Source organism: Nelumbo nucifera, chromosome 8 (genome assembly GCF_055504915.1).
Source record: "Nelumbo nucifera cultivar China Antique chromosome 8, China Antique-T2T, whole genome shotgun sequence".
Taxonomy (NCBI): Eukaryota; Viridiplantae; Streptophyta; class Magnoliopsida; order Proteales; family Nelumbonaceae; genus Nelumbo; species Nelumbo nucifera.
In genome coordinates this window covers 48,497,404-48,516,346 of record NC_142656.1, presented here as the reverse complement: position 1 = coordinate 48,516,346, position 18,943 = coordinate 48,497,404, and positions in this window count along the sequence as shown.

Below are 18,943 nucleotides of genomic sequence, written 5' to 3'. Positions count from 1 at the left end.
CTATAAAATTATTATTTTACTATTATTACATAATTTAATTATTCATTTTGTAAAATATTAAATCATTATTAATTTATATTATGTTATAATTATTTTTCTAGTTTTAAGAATTTTTTTTTAATTTATTACATAATTTCGTTATTTTAATTATTGAAAATCTAAAATATATATTTTTCTAGTTATGTTAAATATTTTTCTATTTAAAATATTTAGTTACTTAAATATTTAAGTAATATGTAAAATATTTAATACTTTGTTATTTAATATATTTAGTTATTAAAATATTTAAATAATATTTTATTTTTTTAATGTTAAATTTTTATTATTCGAATAACATTTAAATTGAATAATCCATAAGATCATAATTTATATTGTTAGTACATAATTTCATCAAGAATTTTGTAAAACTATAAAATTATTAATAATATGAATATTATAAAATCAATCAGAATTATTTTTAATTCAAACTTTCTTTAGATAGGTATAAATAAAAAGTGGGGGAGAGGATAAATAGGAATCAAAGATAAGTTAGGACAAAAACTCTCTACTAAATTAGGAGATAAATATGAGTTGGAGATAATTTAGAAGATAAATAAAAGTTAGAGATAATTTAGGAGAAAGTGGGGGATAGAGGGAGGTAGTTTACGATAGGGTTGTTCACGGATCGGGTTGGATCGGTTTATTGGCATTTTTCCAACCGACCCGACCTGGTCAGTTTACCTAGAAATGAAACCGAAACCGACCCAGTACTAAGTAAAACCGACTTGGTCGGTTTGAATCAGTTTGGGTCGGTTTTGTGAATGATTCTCTCAGTGTGAACGGTAAAGGATTCAAGTCTAACAAAGCAAAGGCTGAATGCCTGAAAATTAAAAATAATTTGATGGATTAAAACTAATATTTTATATATCAGAAATTTTATATATAATATGTATATTTCTGAAATAAAGCTGAAATATATATGTTTCCACAAATATATATCTGAAATATATATTAAAACTAAAATATATATAGTAAAACTGAAATATATCAGATATATATATATATAATATCTGAAATATATTATATATATATATAATATATATCTAAGTCGGTTCGGTTTCGGTTTTCATACATGAAAACCGAAACCGAACCGAATTATCGGTTTGTTTTTTTGTAACCTGAAACCGATCGATACTAAAGAAAAACCGACCAACTCGGGTTGGATCGGACTGGTTTGGTCGGTTTGGGTCTTGTTATGAACAGCCCTAGTTTACGAGAAATTTTAGGAGAGGAAATTATTTAGGTTATTGGGAACGTGTGTGTGTGTGAGAGAGAGAGAGAGAGAGAGAGAGAGAGAGAGAGAGAAAGATTAGGTAATCTCATTGGTTGTTTAAAAAATGACATGAAATTAAAAAATAAAAAAATTCAAAAAAATGTGAAAATTCCTAAACTTCCTTCTTTTAATATATCTACTAGCGGGGACCCATGGGATGCACGAAATTTGTTAAGTTAAAGATGAACAATAGAAACATGTAAGAGTATACAATTGTTTTATATAATAATTAATAATCATTTATTTTTTATATACTACTTTTAATATTTTTTATAATACAAGAATAACAATAATTAATTTTAGATAGGGTTTTTTATCAAACTTATGGATGGAAATTTTTCCCATTTCTCCAATCCCCGTGGGAATCTGCCCTGAATGGGGAGAGGATGAGAATGATTTTCCCCTCGCAGAGATAGAGATGGGGAAATTTTCATCCCCATTGGTGGGGACAATGCAAAGACAGGGAGAGCAGTCTCTCCCCCACGTGGACCTTGATCCCTACCCTATGGGATCCCCACTAATATATACACATATGTTTATATATGTCTATATGTTCATATTTTTAAAAATATGGTTGAATATGTTTGAAACTTTTCTAATAGGATTGTAAATTTTAATTATTTTATTTCTATTTTTTTAATAAAATAAAAAACAAAAACATAACGGTTGGCATTATAAAGAATCACGGGGAGTGGGGATCACCGTGGGGACTAGGATGGGGATAACTTTGCCCCCAGTAGCAGGGATGGGGACGAGCACATGGATGGGGAGAGGCTCCTTGTCCCCGCCCCACCCCATTGCCATTCCGAATCAAACTAATGAAACTGACCAACCTGATTTCTAGTATTTCTTGTAAGCTTTGGTTCAACAATTTCCCAACCCAACTAAGTTGGATCAGTTTCACTTTGGCTATTTATAAACTGACTAAAATTGAATGACCCAACCATATATATATTTTAAATATATTTTTTAATATAGGAAAGTGGGTAAGTACCAATATTTCTTAGGCTAAAATAGTTTATATCATAAATTTAATTTAAAATTTATTTTTTAATAACGCCATTGTAACTTTTTTAAAATTTAAACTTTAATTTTTAAAATTAAATTTTTAAGTTTAAATCTGTTGAACCGATCGACCAAACCAAAAATTGATCCAAACCGATATAACTTGAGTGACTAACCCCCCAATCTAACCAGGTCGATTTGGTTGGCCAAACAATCTACAACTGAATCGAAATAGCCCATGAACAATAAGTTTAATCTCCAATAATTATTAAAACTTTATAGCAAAAATACACAATAATTAAATTTAAAAAGCTAAATAATAGTAGTTTAAACTCCAATAATTAATGAAAATTTTCTATTAAAAACAAAACAAAAATAGATTTATTCTTAATTTCAATATTATGTTATAATTACTTTTCTATTTTGAAGAAATTTCTTAAATTTATTACATAATTTCATTATTTTAACTATTTAAAATCTAGTTATGATAAATATTTAGTTATTTAAATATTTAAGTAATCTATAAAATATTTAAAAATTTTTGTTATTTGAATTTTATTTATTTAAAGCTATTACATATGATTAAATATTTGAAAAACATTTAAATTGGTAATCCAGAAAAACATAATTTAAATTGTTAGTACATAGTTTCGTGATATATTTTGTAAAAATATAAAATTATTTTTTTGTGTTTTTAATTAATATTTCCAAGTTATTATATAATTTTGTTAGAATATTTAAATAATTATTAAATTTTTCAATCCATACTTTCTTTAGATAGATATAGATAAAAAAAGTAGGGGAGAGGATAAATAGGAATTAGAGATAATTTAGGAGAGAAACTCTCTACTAAATTAGAGATAATTTTGGAGATAAATAGGAATTAGAGATAATTTAAAAGATAAATAGAAATTAGAGATAATTTTGGAGAAAGTGGGTGATAGTGGGGGAGGAAGTTTAGGAGAAATTTTAGGAGAAGGGATTATTTAGCTTATTGGGAAAGTGCATCTCATTGGTTGTTTCAAAAATGACATGGAATAAAAAAATAAAAAATTCAAAAAAAAGAGAAAATTTCTTGACCGTTTCAATATTTGTATATATAAAGATAAATGATATTTATCATGTTTTTACGAAAGTAAAAGGTGTTTAGCAAGTTACTTACAATTCAATATTATTGTGTAAGGCATAACGAAGTGAATCTCGATCTCCTACCTATAGGACACTACAAATGTATATCGGAAACATCTCCTCATGAATGGTAATAGAAATCGGCTTTGGTCCTCACAAGATCGTGTTCACACTGTTTGCACAATCCCTTTGTAGCCTTGCAATGGGAATCTCTCCCCATGAAAAAAGCGTAAAAGTATGGAGATATGCCCAATGTATGTCTGTAAAAGGTTGTGAGAGCAATGTTAGCACTGAATCCGATCACATGGTAACATGTAAATACAAAAGTTGTTCCCACTGTATAGCTGTAGTGTTCTGTGGTAGGAGATATGAGCTCCAATGAGCTTTTGCATTAAAACAACCCATTTGATTAATCGAAGGAAAAAAGAACTTTATTTAGCTTTTTTAGGCTTGAAGGAAGTTGTTTTCAACAAAAATAGATAATGGCTAGCCAACTACTAAAAAAGAAAAAGAACTTCCAAGTATAGCCTAAAACTAAAATAATGGGATTGGCTTTAGTATTGTTAATGCTTAAACCATATTTGTTGATAGTAGACTAATGTTGCCCATTCACAGTCATACATGGGTTTTTTATTAGCTTATTGTCATATTTTTTGCAAATTCCATGTATTTTTATCAGAAAAATAATGCCTCATAGTTTTCATTTGCACTGGTGTAAATGCATGGGAATGAAACTACGGCCCTATTTTGTGCATCTTAACGTGCAAGCTGTCGGCTGTTTAGCAACCCGACAGCCCACATTTTGGTCTTTTACCATTTGATTGGGAAACTAGTCACCAAGAGATGCCACCCTAAAAAGATGCATGAAGCCGTTTTAGGCTATTTTTCGAAAAGCTCTAATCGAGCTTTTCAACATTTTTCATCGCATCTTTGCGTGGAAATATATGAGGCAAGACACGCCTTAACCAAACGATCTTTAGACTGCTAAAATCTTAATGCAAAAGCTCACACCATCTTTTGGTTGTCAAGTTTGCTAGAAGATCTTTCAAAAAAGATTTGCCAAATGGCACCTACGTTAAGTGCATTTTCTTGTTTACTTTTAATTGTCTTGACCTTATTTGTTCATAAGAAGGGAAAATAAGAAGTAAAATGATGTGCTTTTCATCTTATATGAAATAAAAATTGAGTTAGGAGGGTTAATGAGGTAGGGAGCAAGATGATGTAGTTCCCACTTTTATACGATAGATAATTGAGGTAGGAGGAACGTAATGCAAATTTTACCTCAGTTTTTGAGATGCAAAATTTACATTGCTAGAGAGTGCAAATAAGTAAAAAAAGTATGATTTCTGCATCGGGTGGGAGTACAAATCATATTAACAAACAAATGGATACAAAACAAAACTAGGTGCAAATATTGTATTTGGTTCAGATTTGCAATGCAAACAAACAGAGCCTAGACGTGTAAATCGGGTCGTACGGGGCTGGCATAGCACAACCGCATGCAGCTCATGTTGTATCGGCCTGTGGGTCGTGCTTACCTCCCTTGGGCTACTTTGGGGGTTGTCTCGACATGGCCAACGTCCCAAGCCTGTGCGAGGCTGTGCCATGTTATAGGTCGGGCTAATCCATGGGCTGAACCTTGGGATAGATAGGGCCATGAATCGGGCCAAGCCATGTTTTCTAAAAATTTTGAAAAAAAATAATGAAAAAATTAACACAAATTAAAAAAAATAGACAAAAATAAAAAGAAATCTTAAATTTTTATTTTATATCAATTTTGATGTATACAATTGTATATACATGCAATGATAAAATGAAATAATATAATAAGATTGCAAATAATATTATATATTAATATATTATATAATTATCATATATAATATATATATATAATATAAATATATATGGGTCGTGCTAGGCCATATAGCGGGTTGGGCCATGTCGACACGCAGGCTGTAGGCGACAGCCTGCTCGGTCATGCCATGCTGTGCTGGTAGACCTATTCATGGGTTGGAAGCCCGACAGCCCGACCCGTTATAAGTCGGGTTGGGTCATAATTTTAGGCCCGTGGGCTTGGGCTTGGGCTTTGGCCTAAAGCACCATGCCTGACTTTTGAGTTTTTAAGGTTTTTAATATAAATAAAATACTTTTTATTGAATAAAAAAAAGAAAAATGTATGTTTTCAAATTTCTGGTCGGGCTCTGGCTCGGGCCCAAGCTTCGGGCTTTATATGAGGGTCGGGCTTGGGCTCAAGACCTAGGCCCAATGGTCGAGCCGGGCTCAGGACTAGAACTGAATGTATTCTATTGATACATAGACAAAGTCCAGCACGAACTCGGCACGACCCAAGCCATGAACAGGTCTAAGTGCCAACCCATAGACCTGAAACCTTAGGCTCGGCAAGACCTGTAGTCCGTTGTGTTGTACCATGTCAGGCCACGAGCGACATGACCAGATTTGCACCTCTAACAAAGCCTAAGGGAGTGCTGGCTCATGCAATGGTTTACTCGAAATCCAATTTATTGTCACCCAGATAAAGAAAAAATATTTTAAAAAAACTGAAATACTTTTCAACTTGTAAGTACATGTGGTTTCCCACGTCTGAGATTGCGATGAAAGCATCAAACCAAAACCATAGAAGCACCCATGTGATACGGGAGCCACCAAGGGTCTGCGATGAACTCATAAGTCATCACAGACTTGCGATGATCTCAAAGCCATCGTGGACCTACGATGGACTTAAGGACCACTGCGTGTTTGCAACGAGCCAAAATTACTTGTGATGAGACATCCAACAGATGATGGAGCAATCAAGCGAACACGTCAAACTGGCTCTGATATCATTCATGCCAAGTCAACACGGGAGACCCGTAAGGGGAAGTAGCGCACATATGCTATGAGAATCCTTGGACGAAAGGAAACTTTGTCCTAGGAAGATCTCACGCGATGCATGGCGAACCCCCAACAGTGTCCTCTTGACAGCCGACATCAAATATCCCTCAGCCTCGAGGTCTCCCCTTATAAAAAGGGGAATAAACCGTGATTGACACACAATTATATCAACTATGCTACTTCTATCTACCTTTGCTACCCAATATCCCTCGGCCTTTCTTTGTCCTTCGAGGAGACCACCACACTTAGCCTTATCGCCCCACTTACATTATAATCTCTAGTTCTTGACATTGATCATGGAGAATGGCTGCCCAAAGAATCAATCTTTCCCCCATCCCAGAGGAGCAACATGAGAACCCTGATAACTCCAACATAGAACTCAAAGATTAGGATGCTCAAGAAATAGTGGAGTAGGCAGATATCACCATCCTATCCCACAAGGTCTACATCGTCGAGTCTCGCTTCAACCCGATGGAGCAGTTGCAAGCTGAGATGAGAAGCACCCTGCAATTGCTGTTACAGGGGTTGGGAACCCCCGAACACCCTCCCTTTTCCCCTACAGACCCACCTGCACCAACCGCTCCTAGTTGTCCCATGGCTTCAGTTGAGCGGCACTCACATGAAACCAACCGCCCATCTATACCTACTATAGCCCAAAGAACCCAGCGTTCTGTTGCCGAACAATCACAGACAGTAGTGCACAACCCAATAATGATCAATACACCTATCAGCTAGCTAGAGATCAGGGAATATGTCTAGGGCCTAAAAGAGGAAAGCCAGAACAAAACACAGGTGGCCCTTACCCTATAAAAGCCTTATTCCAACGACATCCTATATAAACCTTACCTGGCTAACTACATCCTCTCCACAGCAATGGCCCCAATATGACGGACATAAAGGAAGCCTGTAGGAGCACGTCAATAAGTTTGAAGATGCGCTAGGTGCGTTCACTTTGGATGGAGACTTAAAGGTCTAGGAATTCTCCAAATCTCTTATTAGACCGACTTACTCCTGGTTCGTCAACCTGACAGCATGAAACATTAACTTGTGGGTGGAGCTCACAAAGAAATTTTGTCCAAATAGTTCACCTTGGAACGGAGGCTGACCATGGCCGACCTTCGCAAAATAGAGCAACGCATTGGGGAGGACCTCCTAGCTTATGTTATGCAATTCTAGAAATTGACCCATTCGATCTTTGAGGAACACACAACCGAGAAGGGTTTTGTAGATCAATGCATACAAGGGATGCACCCCGCCTATAGAATTGGCATTGAAAATGTGGATGTCGAGATCTTTAGTCAACTCTGGAAGTGCGCTGAGAGGACAAAGCGCACAATGGCCGTCCCCGGAGTGACTACTGCCATACAAAGGCCACCCTATACTAGGCCAAAAGCGTACATGGTAGATTCCAAGCCTCGCGGCACAAGAGGGCCTAATCAATTTGACCCTTGATGGTATATAATTGTTTTATATTATTAAGGAAAAGCTAAATAATAGAAACACATGAGAGTATATAATTGTTTTATATTTTTATTTTTTAAATAATTAATAATTATTTATATTTTATATACTACTTTTAAGAATTTTTTTACAATACAAAAATAACAATAATTAATTTCAGCTAGGATTGTTCATAAAACTGATGAAATTGACCAACCCGATCAATTCAACCCACGATGGTCGGTTTCTAGTATTTCCATCTAGCTTTGGTTCAATAATTCCCAAGGTTGCACCAGTTTCGCTTTGGCCATTGACCAAAATCGAATGACATGACCATAGATATATATTAATATTTTTATATTTTAAATATAATTTTTTTAATATGGAAAAGTGGGAAAATTCCCATATTTCTTAGTCTAAAATGTTTTATACAATAAATTCTATTTTTGAATTTATTTTTTAATAATTCTATTGTATTTATTTAATTTAAATTTAATTTTTTAAGTTCAAATCTTTTGAACCGATTAACCAAAATAAAAATTAACTCAAACCGATCAACCTGAGTGGGCTAGTTTTCACAAATGGTTAGTCAATTTTGGGTGACCAACTCCCCAACTTAACCAGGTTGATTTGGTTGTTCAAACAACCTATAACCAAACCAAACCAACCTGTGAACACTCCTAATTTTAGCTAAATTAATAGTCTAATCTCAAACAAATATTAATCAATAAATTATAAAAATATACAATAAATACAATAAGTACAATAAATTTATTTTTGTTTTGTTAAATAATAAAACAAAAACTAAATTTATACATAATTATTGAAAATATATTTATGACAAAAACAATAAATAATTACTAAAATACAATAAATATTAATTTTAAGATATATAACAAATATAGACTAAGAGTTTAAAATTATTATTAATAAATATTAATTTTTTGAAAGCTATTCTATCAAGTTATCAATTGATATAAGTGAAATTTTTATTTATAATATTATTTAATTATTTAAATAATACAATTATTTAAATTTTAAAATGTTAATTATTTATTGAATTTAATAATCTATAAAATTATAATTTTTACTATTATTACATAATTTCATTATTAATTTTGTAAAATATTAAATTATTATTTATTTAAATATTGTGTTATAATTATTTTCTTGTTTTAAGAATTTTTTAATTTATTACATAATTTTGTTATTTTAACTATTGAAAATCTAAAATATATACTTTTCTAGTTATATTAAATATTTCGTTGTTTAAAATATTTAGTTATTTAAATATTTAAATAATATGTAAAATGTTTAAATTTTTTTATTTGAATTTTATTTAATTATTTATTTATTTTTACTATTTTGTTATTAAAATATTTAAATAGTATTTTAGTTTTTAATGTTAAATTTTTATTATTTACATAACATTTAAATTGAATAATCCAAAAGATCATAATTTATATTGTTAGTACATAATTTCATCATGAATTTTATGAAAATATAAAATTATTAATAATATGAATATTATTAAATCTATTAGATTTATTTATTTTTTTGGTTTTTAGTAAATATTCTAAAGTTATTATATAATTTTGTTAGAATATTGAAATAATTCATAAAATTTTTAATTCAAGCTTTCTTTAGATAGGTATAAATAAAAAGTGGGGGAGAGGATAAAGACGAATTAGAGATAAGTTAAGAGAGAAACTCTCTACTAAATTAGGAGATAAATATGAGTTTGAGATAATTTAGAAGATAAATAGGAATTAGAAATAGTTTATGAGAAAGTGGGGGATAGGGGGGAGGTAGTTTGGGAGAAGAGATTATTTTGGCTACTGGGAACGTTTTTGTGTGGGAGAAAGAGAGAGTTTATATATATATAGTAAATATGCACGTGCATTTGCATGTGATAATATCTCCAAGACAAAACTATTTACAATTGATGGGTAGTTTTTGAACAACTATAAGTGGGTAGTTTCTTAACTGTTCTAAATGAGAGTTTTTGGAGTGAGAGTAAAGGACATATATGTCCTCTTTATGCCCATTGTATGCTGCTTAGATAAGGGGTAGAAAATATCTAATGAAAATTCCAGAAAAAATAGGCATTCACTCTTTTATATATATACACAAAGAGAGAGAGATGATATTTAGCATGTTTTTACAAAAGAAAAAGGTGTTTAGTAAGTTACTTACAATTCAATATTATTGTGTAAGGCATAACAAACCGAATCTCGATCTCCTACCAATAGGACACTACAGATGTACATTGGGAACGTCTCCTCAGGAATGGAATAGAAATCAGCTTTGGTCATCACAAGACCATGTTCACACTATTTGCACAATCCATTGTATCCTTGCAATGGGAATCTTTCCCCATGAAAAAAAGCATAAAAGTATGGAGATATTCCCAATGTACAATTATAAAAGGCTATGAGAGAAGTGTAAGCACCGAATCCGATCTCATGGTAACATGTAAATGCAAAAGATGTTCCCATTGTACAACTGTAGAATTTTGTGGCTAGGAGATCCAGCTCCAATGAGCTTTTGCATTAAAACATCCCATTTGAAAAATCAGATGAAAAAAACTTTATTTAGCTTTTTTAGGTTTGAAGGAAGCTTTTTTCAACAAAAATAGATAATGGCTAGCTAACTACTAAAAAAAGAAAAAGAACTTCCAAACACAACCTAAAACCAAAATAATGGGATTGGTTTTAGTCTTTTTAATGCTTAAACCATATTTGTTGATAGTAGGCTAATCTTGCCCATTCACAGTCGTACGTGGGCTCTATATTAGCTTATTGTTATATTCTTATTTTGCAAATTCCATGTATTTTTATCAAAAAAATAAAGCCTCATAGTTTTCATTTATACTAGTGTAAATGCATGGGAATGAAAATACAACCCTATTGTGTGTGTCTTAACGTGCAGGCTGCCAACTGTTTAAAAGCCCGACAATCCACATTTGGGTTTTTTATCATTTGGTTGGGAAAAGATCTAGTCACCAAAAGATGCCACCTTGAAAAGAAGCGTGAAGCCTGTTTTGGGCTATTTTTGGGAAGCTCCAAACAGAGATTTTCAAACATTTTTCATCGCATCTTCATGCAGAAATACATGCGGAAAGACACGCCTTAACCAAGCGATTTAGGCTGTTAAGATCTTAATGCAAAAGCTCACATCGTCTTTTGGTTGTCAAGTCTGCTAGAAGATCTTTCAAAAAAGACTTGCCAAATGGCACCTATGTTAAGTGCATTTTCTTGTTTACTTTTAATTGTCTTGGCCTTATTTGTTCATGAGAAGGGAAAATAAGAAGTAAACTGATGTGCTTCTCCTCTTATATGAAAGAAAATTGAGGTAGGAGGGTTAATGAGGTAGGAAGCAAGATGATGTAATCCCCATGGCCAATTAGGCCAAGCCATGTTTTTTAAAAAATTTGAAAAAAATGAAAAATTTAACACAAATTAAAAAAATATCTTAAATTTTTATTTTATACGAATTTTGATGTATACAATTGTATATATATGCAATGATAAAATGAAATAATATAATAAAATTGAAAATAAAATTATCATGTAATTATCATATATAATATACACATATTATATTATACATATAGTATAAATATATATGGGTCGTGCTATAGTGGGCTGGGCCGTATCGGCACACCACAAGTGACACAGCCTACTCGGTCGTGCCGGCCCATAGACTTGAAACCTTAGGCCCAACATGACCTATAGTCTGTCATGTCAGACCGTGTCGGACCACGAGCGGCACGACCAGATTTACACCTCTAACAAAGCCTAAGGGAGTGTAGGCTCATGCAATGGTTTACTTGAAATTAGGTCTTTAATCTAGTCAAACTCAGATTTAATCAGAATCCAATTTATCGTCATCCAGATAAAGAAAAAATATTTAAAAAAACTTAATTACTTTTCAACTTGTAAGTACATGTGGTTCCCCATGTCTGAGATTGCAACGAAAGCATCAAACCAAAATCACATAAGCAATCATGGTGACACGGGGAGCCACCAAGGGCCTACGATGAAGTCATAAGTCATCATAGACTTGTGATGAGCTCAAATCCACCACGGACCAGTGATGGACTTAAGGACCACCGTGCATTCACAATGAGCCAAAGTTACTCACAATGAGACATCTAACAGATGACAACAATCAAGCGAACACGCCAGACTAGCTCTGATGTCATTCACGCCACGTCAACACGAGAGACCCGCAAGGGAAAGTAGTGCACGTGTGTTGTGAGAATCCTCAGGCGAAAGGAAATTTTGTCCTAGGAAGACCTCGCGTGGCATGTGGCAAACCCCCAACAGTGTCCTAACAGCCTGCATCGAATCAAAGAACCCTTTCCAAATAGGAATCAAACCCCTTTTGGCTCCTTCCCTTCTGAGCCTCGAGGTCTCCCCTTATAAAAAGGGGAATAAATTATGATTGACACATGATTCTATCTACTCTGCTCCCGCTTTCTACCTTTTCTACCCAATATCCCTTGGCCTTTCTTTGTCCTTCGAGGAGGCTGACGGGTTGTCGAAGCCCTCAAATTTAATTCTAGTCCCACCCTACGAATAAAATTGTAGTAACAGTGGTACCAGGTTGAATCCCATAGGGAGCCAGTAATTAATTCTCAGCCAAATGCACAATTTAAAGAGTGGGAATTTCAAATAATTAAATTTCTAATATAAAATAAAAATTAACACAAAATAGCAAATAACAATTAACAAGGAAAATTTCAGTCTTACCAAACTCTGATCCAAGGGTTCAATTTGAGTCAATTGATCACCGATCATAGGCTAAAAATAGCAATCTTGCAATTCAAGCATTTAACTTTTAGATTTTTTAGGATAGTCGTAATAAACCTTATACCTTCCCAATTTAGTTGACCAAACCCAACATTCAATCAACACTTATCATTAACCGACTGGGCACGATAGTGTTCCATATCAATTAATGATAGCAATAAATTCTATGAAAACAGTTAAACCAAAATAAAAATAATTGAGATAGCTGCAATTATTAAATTTTGTTCCGTTGATTCCCTTTAGGTTAAAACATGCCAACACATTGGTCAAAGGTTGTCACGAACAATTGACCCACAAAGATATTGACCTAATTACTACTTGTACCACTATTCGTGACAATTACGGATCACCGAATCATGGATAGCCATATAAAGATCAATATTAATTAATTTGTCAGATTAATCAACATCAACTTCCATAAAAATATGCACAAGAATAAACGAATAGTTGAATTAAAGGCAAAAATTTAAATTAAGCACATAACCTCATGGTGACACAATTGAACAAAAAATTCCCCTTGAATCAGAAAAGAGAAGCTCAGCCACTCATGGTTGTCATCTCCGTCGCTAAATTTTCTTTAGGAAATTAAAGGGGAATAAAGAGAAAATAAAGAAAAAGATGAAATTGTATTGAAAAGAGAGAGAGAAGTAGTTGGGTGGCTGTGCATATGAAACGTACGTATATCTTCTTCAGCAAAAGAGACCTATTCCTACTCATAAGGAGAAGTTTCCTAAAGTTTAGGAGCTTCCCTAAAAAAAACAATCTCTAAAGTTGAAAAACAAATAAAACACTTCTAAAAGAGTTGCCCACATGATTAGGACACTTAATAGTTATTTCCTAATCCAAAAAGATAATAAAAGATTCAGAAATCATCAACATATCGTTTCTTCTCTCGCAGGAATTTAGACTTGTAGCTTCCTTACGACGTGCCCGCATTGTAACTGATGCGCGATTCTGATCAGCAGGCAACTTCAGCACTCTTCAGCCATTACAATGCGTCCACGTTGTAACTATTGTGAGACTCTTTTCAGCAACTACGCAACCCTTTTTGTCCTTCATTCTTTCCATCATATTAAACTCCAAATTATGCTTCAAATCCTCCCTTTTTAGCTCCAATTTGATTCAAGCCTTCAAATAAACAACATTAACACAATTATCATCAAAACTACCTCAGATTACACAATTATTAACCAAAAACCCAATGAAAACAAGCAAAATCACATGCAATTTGTCAATCTATTAGAGGCCACCACACTTAGCCTTACCACCCCACTTACATTAGAATCTCTAGTTCTTGTCCTTGATCACGGAGAATGGCTAACCGAAGAATCAATATTTCCCCCATCCAAGAGGAGTAACATGAGAACCCTGATAACTCCAACATTGAGCTCGAAGATCATGATGCTCAAGAAATGATAGAGTAGGCAAATATCGCCATCCTATCCCACAAGGTCTACAACATCGAGTCCTGCTTCAACTGGATGGAGTAGTTGCAAGCTGAGATTAGAAGCACCCTACAGCTGTTGTTGCAGAGGTCGAGAACCCCTAAACACGCTCCCTTCGCACCTACAAACCCGCGACCCACCTACACCAACCCATGGCTTTGGCTAAGCGGTACTCACTTGAAACCGACCACCCGTCTATACCTACTGTAGCCTAGAGAACCCAACATTCTACCGTCGAACAAACACAAACAACAGTGCGCAACCTAGTAGTGACCAATACACCCGTCAACCGGTTGGAGATCAAGGAATATGTCCAGGGCCTAATAGAGGAAAGCCAAAACAAAACATAGGTGGCCCTTACCCTACAAAAGCCTTATTCCAACCGCATCCTATATAGACCATACCGGCTAACTACATCCCTCCACAGCAATGGCCCTAGTATTACGGACATAAAGGAAGCCTGTAGGAGCACATCAACAAGTTTGAAGGTCTAGGAATTATCCAAATCTTTGACCAGACCCACTTACTCCTGGTTTGTCAACCTGACGGCAAGAAACATTGACTCGTGGGCGGAGCTCACAAAGAAATTTTTGTCCAAATGGTTCACCTTGGAATAGAGGTTGACCATGGCCGACCTTCACAACATAGAGCAATACACTAAGGAGGACCTCCTAGCTTACGTTATGCAATTCCAGAAACTGACCCATTCGATCTTTGAGGAACACATGACCGAGAAGGGTTTTGTAGAGCAATGCATACACGGGATGCATCTTGCTTACAGAATAGGCATTGAAAATGTGGTAGTCAAGATCTTCAGTCAACTCTGGAAGTACGCTGAGAGGACAAAGCGTACAGTAACTGCCCCTGGAATGACTACTGCCACACAAAGACCACCCTATACTAGGCCAGAAGCATACACGGTAGACCGCAAGCCTCACGACACAAAAGGGCCTAATCAAGTGTCGAATTATTGCAACAATAATTGGCAAAACAACTCACTCCCATTGCCCCCACCAATATTCCCCTACACTAAAAGTTAAGTGATCATGATCATGAACAAGCTGGTGGAAGACCACGTCATCAACTTGCCACAACCATTGACCAAAATCGACCTCGAGAAGGAAAGACTCGAATCCTGCTGGTGTAACTTTCATTAATCGTCGAACCATGACTTCATGGACTACTTTACCCTGTGATGGATCTTCTTACAAAAGGTCAGGCTAGATAACTACGTCAAGAGGTAGCCCACGTCGGTAGAAACCAATCCCCTCCCAACACATTCACAAGGGGGTAGCATAAATGTTGGGGTGCCAGCCTGTGGGGATGGTGACATGTTAATCCAGCGATTCAAACAATCTATTGAGCTTCAATAGTTTTTTAGCAAACAAGGAGCAAGCAACACGATTCGGAGACTCACCATCAGAGCATTCGCGGAAGCATTCAGAAAGCCCCTAGAACGACATCACATGGACAAACTGAAGGTAGAGTTCACACTGAAGACATGCTAGTGACGGATCCATGTCATAACCGCCCCTTATAAATAAGGGCCAAAATAGGGGGCTATGAGATGCAATGGTCCTTAATTGACCAAGGAAGCTCTATGAACATAATTTCTATTTACACCTTGCGATTGATGAGTATACCCCATGACGCCGTCAAAGGCTTGCCCATAGAAGTCATCAATTTCAATGGAACGTGTCTGTCATAGAGGGTTGCTTCATGTTACTAGTATCCATCGATCCATTCTCCATAGAATAGGAGTTTCAAGTATTGTTTGGAAAAACTTCCTACCATGCGTTACTCGGACGCCCACTGATGCATGGCTTAGCATTGGTCCCATCCACTTACCACCAGTTTATCAAAGCCAAATATACCAGTTACTCGCGCCTCGTTCAAGAAATCAAAAGCCCACCTATAGGACGCAATATACTACACTGAGTTTGCTAAAGATGGAGAGACCCGGGTGGCCAAAGTTGAAGCACTGAAACTACCAGAACATCTGAGTGGACCTCCGATGGCAGCAGAACAAAAGAAGTGATTCAGATGTGTAAAAGTGATCGACAAAAATGGGAAAAGTTACTGCACGATCATCGAAGAGTTTGAAGAAGCTGGTCCTCCTATCGCAAAGAACGCCATTCCAAAGGTATGATTTATTATTAGTTTGCTTATGTATTATGTTAAATAACCCTTGTAATCTCATTTTCCCATTAATGAATACATCATATTCCTATGCCCAGAGCCATTTTGTCAGAAACACATTACTGGAATTGCCATACAATGATACTACGATGCTCACATCACAAATAGAACATAACTCACTGCAACAGAATATAACAATACAAAAGGTACATAATACAACACTCACCCTCACTGAAAATAAACAACCATAATTAGGCAATTGATTTCCTAGCTATGATAGGATCAACCCAAAGAAATAATAGAGTACTACGATGAAATCCACATGCCCCCTAAGCACATGCAAGATTCAAACAACATAGTGGAGAAACCATTAGAAGAGGTTGACATGGCCACTGGAGAAAGAGAGAAGAGGTCATTATACATATTAGCTACACTAAGCTAGGAAGAAAAGACAAGCTTGAGAGGTCTATTGAAAGGTACTAAACTTATATCTCAATCGCAAAACTAGAAATCCTACTAGATGTCTTACTGAACCCCTTTCTCCCTCTGTGATTGACAAAGTTTCAGGATGTTTTTTCCTGGTCGTATGACCAGATGCTTGGGATAGATCCGACATTAGTCAAACATTCGCTTAACACCAACCCCAAGTCCAAACCAATGAAACAACCACATCGAGTCTTCAAACCAGAAGTTGCCCTAAAGATCAAAGAGGAAGTCGAACGACTCCTGAAAGTAGGCTTCATAATGCCCATCACACATCCTAGTTAAAAAGAAGAACGGTCATCTAAGGTTAGTACCCACACCCAAACCTCACCACATTAATATTCCTATAGTTAGTACGTAACGCCTTTCTCCCTCCTAAACACCCTAAGTGTTGTGTAGACTTCGGAGGTTTAAACAAAGCCTACCCCAAGGATGAATTCCCGCTGCCCAACATGGAGATCATCATTGATGCCACAACCAGGAACCAACTGTTCTCTTTCTTAGATGCATATAGCGGCTACAATCAGATCTAAATGAATCCCAGAGATGCACCCCACACAGTGTTCAAAACACCAATAGGAAACTTCTATTACAACATGATACCCTTCGGTCTAAAGAGTGTTGGAGCCACCTACTAGAGAGCCATGATGAGTGTCTTACATTATATGATACACAGAGATATAATGCTATATGGATGATATTTTCCTGAAAGCCAAGAGAAAAGAGGACAACACCGAGGTACTAAGGAAAGTATTCATACTATGTTGGGCCTTCAACCTAAAACTCAACCCCCCTCAAGTGTGCATTTGGAGCACAATCAGGAAAGTTTTTAGGCTACTTGGTTGACCATATTGGAATCCACCTAGACGAGGGCAAGGTGAAAGCAGTCCTCGACCTCCCTCCCCCAAGAACTAAACCACATCTGAAGATATTCCTAGGGACAATATCTTATCTTAAGAGGTTCATCCTTAGCCTAGCACATGCTGCATCACCCCTCGTTAAGCTCACCAAGAAATCTGTAGAATACAAATGGTTATCGTGGCATTAGAATACACTTGACCAAATAAAACAAGCCCTAGCTAAGGCATCAACCATGTCCCCACCAAAGAATGGTCAAGAGTTCCAATATACATCACATCCAACTTAGAAGCCATAGGGTGCCTGTTAGCACAGGAAAATGAAGAGAAGGTAGAGTGCCCCATCTATTATGCCAGTAGGACATTGAAACCAACAGAGAAGAACTACTCACACATGGAAAAATAATGCCAAATGTTGGTCTTTGCTGCCTAGAAGTTTAGGCATTACATATTAGGTTAGAAGGTGGCCTTGATAGTAAAAAGCGATCCAATCAAATATTCCATTGATATACCACTATTCAGGAGACTAGTCAAGTGAATGATGCAACTGAGCAACTAAAACATTGAGAACACCTAGCCCAAAGCAATCAAGTGTCAAGTTGTTGTCGATCTCTTGGCAGCTTTCCCATCCAGTAATGACTTCCCTATCTTTGAAGAAATACTAGGTGACCTCCCCTTCATCACAACAGTAGAAGATGTTGAACGGACCCTAACCTTTAATGGTAGTAGTACCAATTCTTTCACAAGCGTGGGGTCACCTTAACCTCCCCCACTGGCAAAACTTCAGCCTATTCCTTTAAGCTGCAACACTATTCACACAATATTGCAATTTGAAGCCCTAGTGCTAGGCTTAATAGTCACAAGAGACTTTGGAGCAAAGAAGGTGAAAGTGATTGGGGATTCAAAGCTAGTAATAGGACAAATGGGGGTAGACATCATGATGAAAGAGCTAGCAGTTATACCATATAGAACCTTGATCCAGAATCTGACTAAGGACCTAGAGGTGAACTACGAACACCAAAACAGAGCCAAGAACAGGTACATAGATGCCCTAGCTACACTAGGTTCTAAAATTTAGTTGAGTGAAGGCCCAATCAGCATAACTATTCAGATGCAAGGTGAACCTTCCATAGGATATTGCTTCATATAGTCGCCACAAACTACTTCACAGGGGTAGAAGCCATACCACTGAGGCGGATCTACACCGAGAACGTGACCAACTTTTTGAGGCAGCATGTTATCCACAGGTTCGGAGTCCCAATGAAAATCTTCACTAATAATGGGTTGTCAATAAAAAACCAAGAAGTTCATGACTTACTAGGACAATATGGGGCATGGTTGGGAACCTCAATAATATACTACCCACAGGGAAATGGGCAAACAAAAGCAACTAACAAAACACTACTAAAGATACAAAGCAAAATG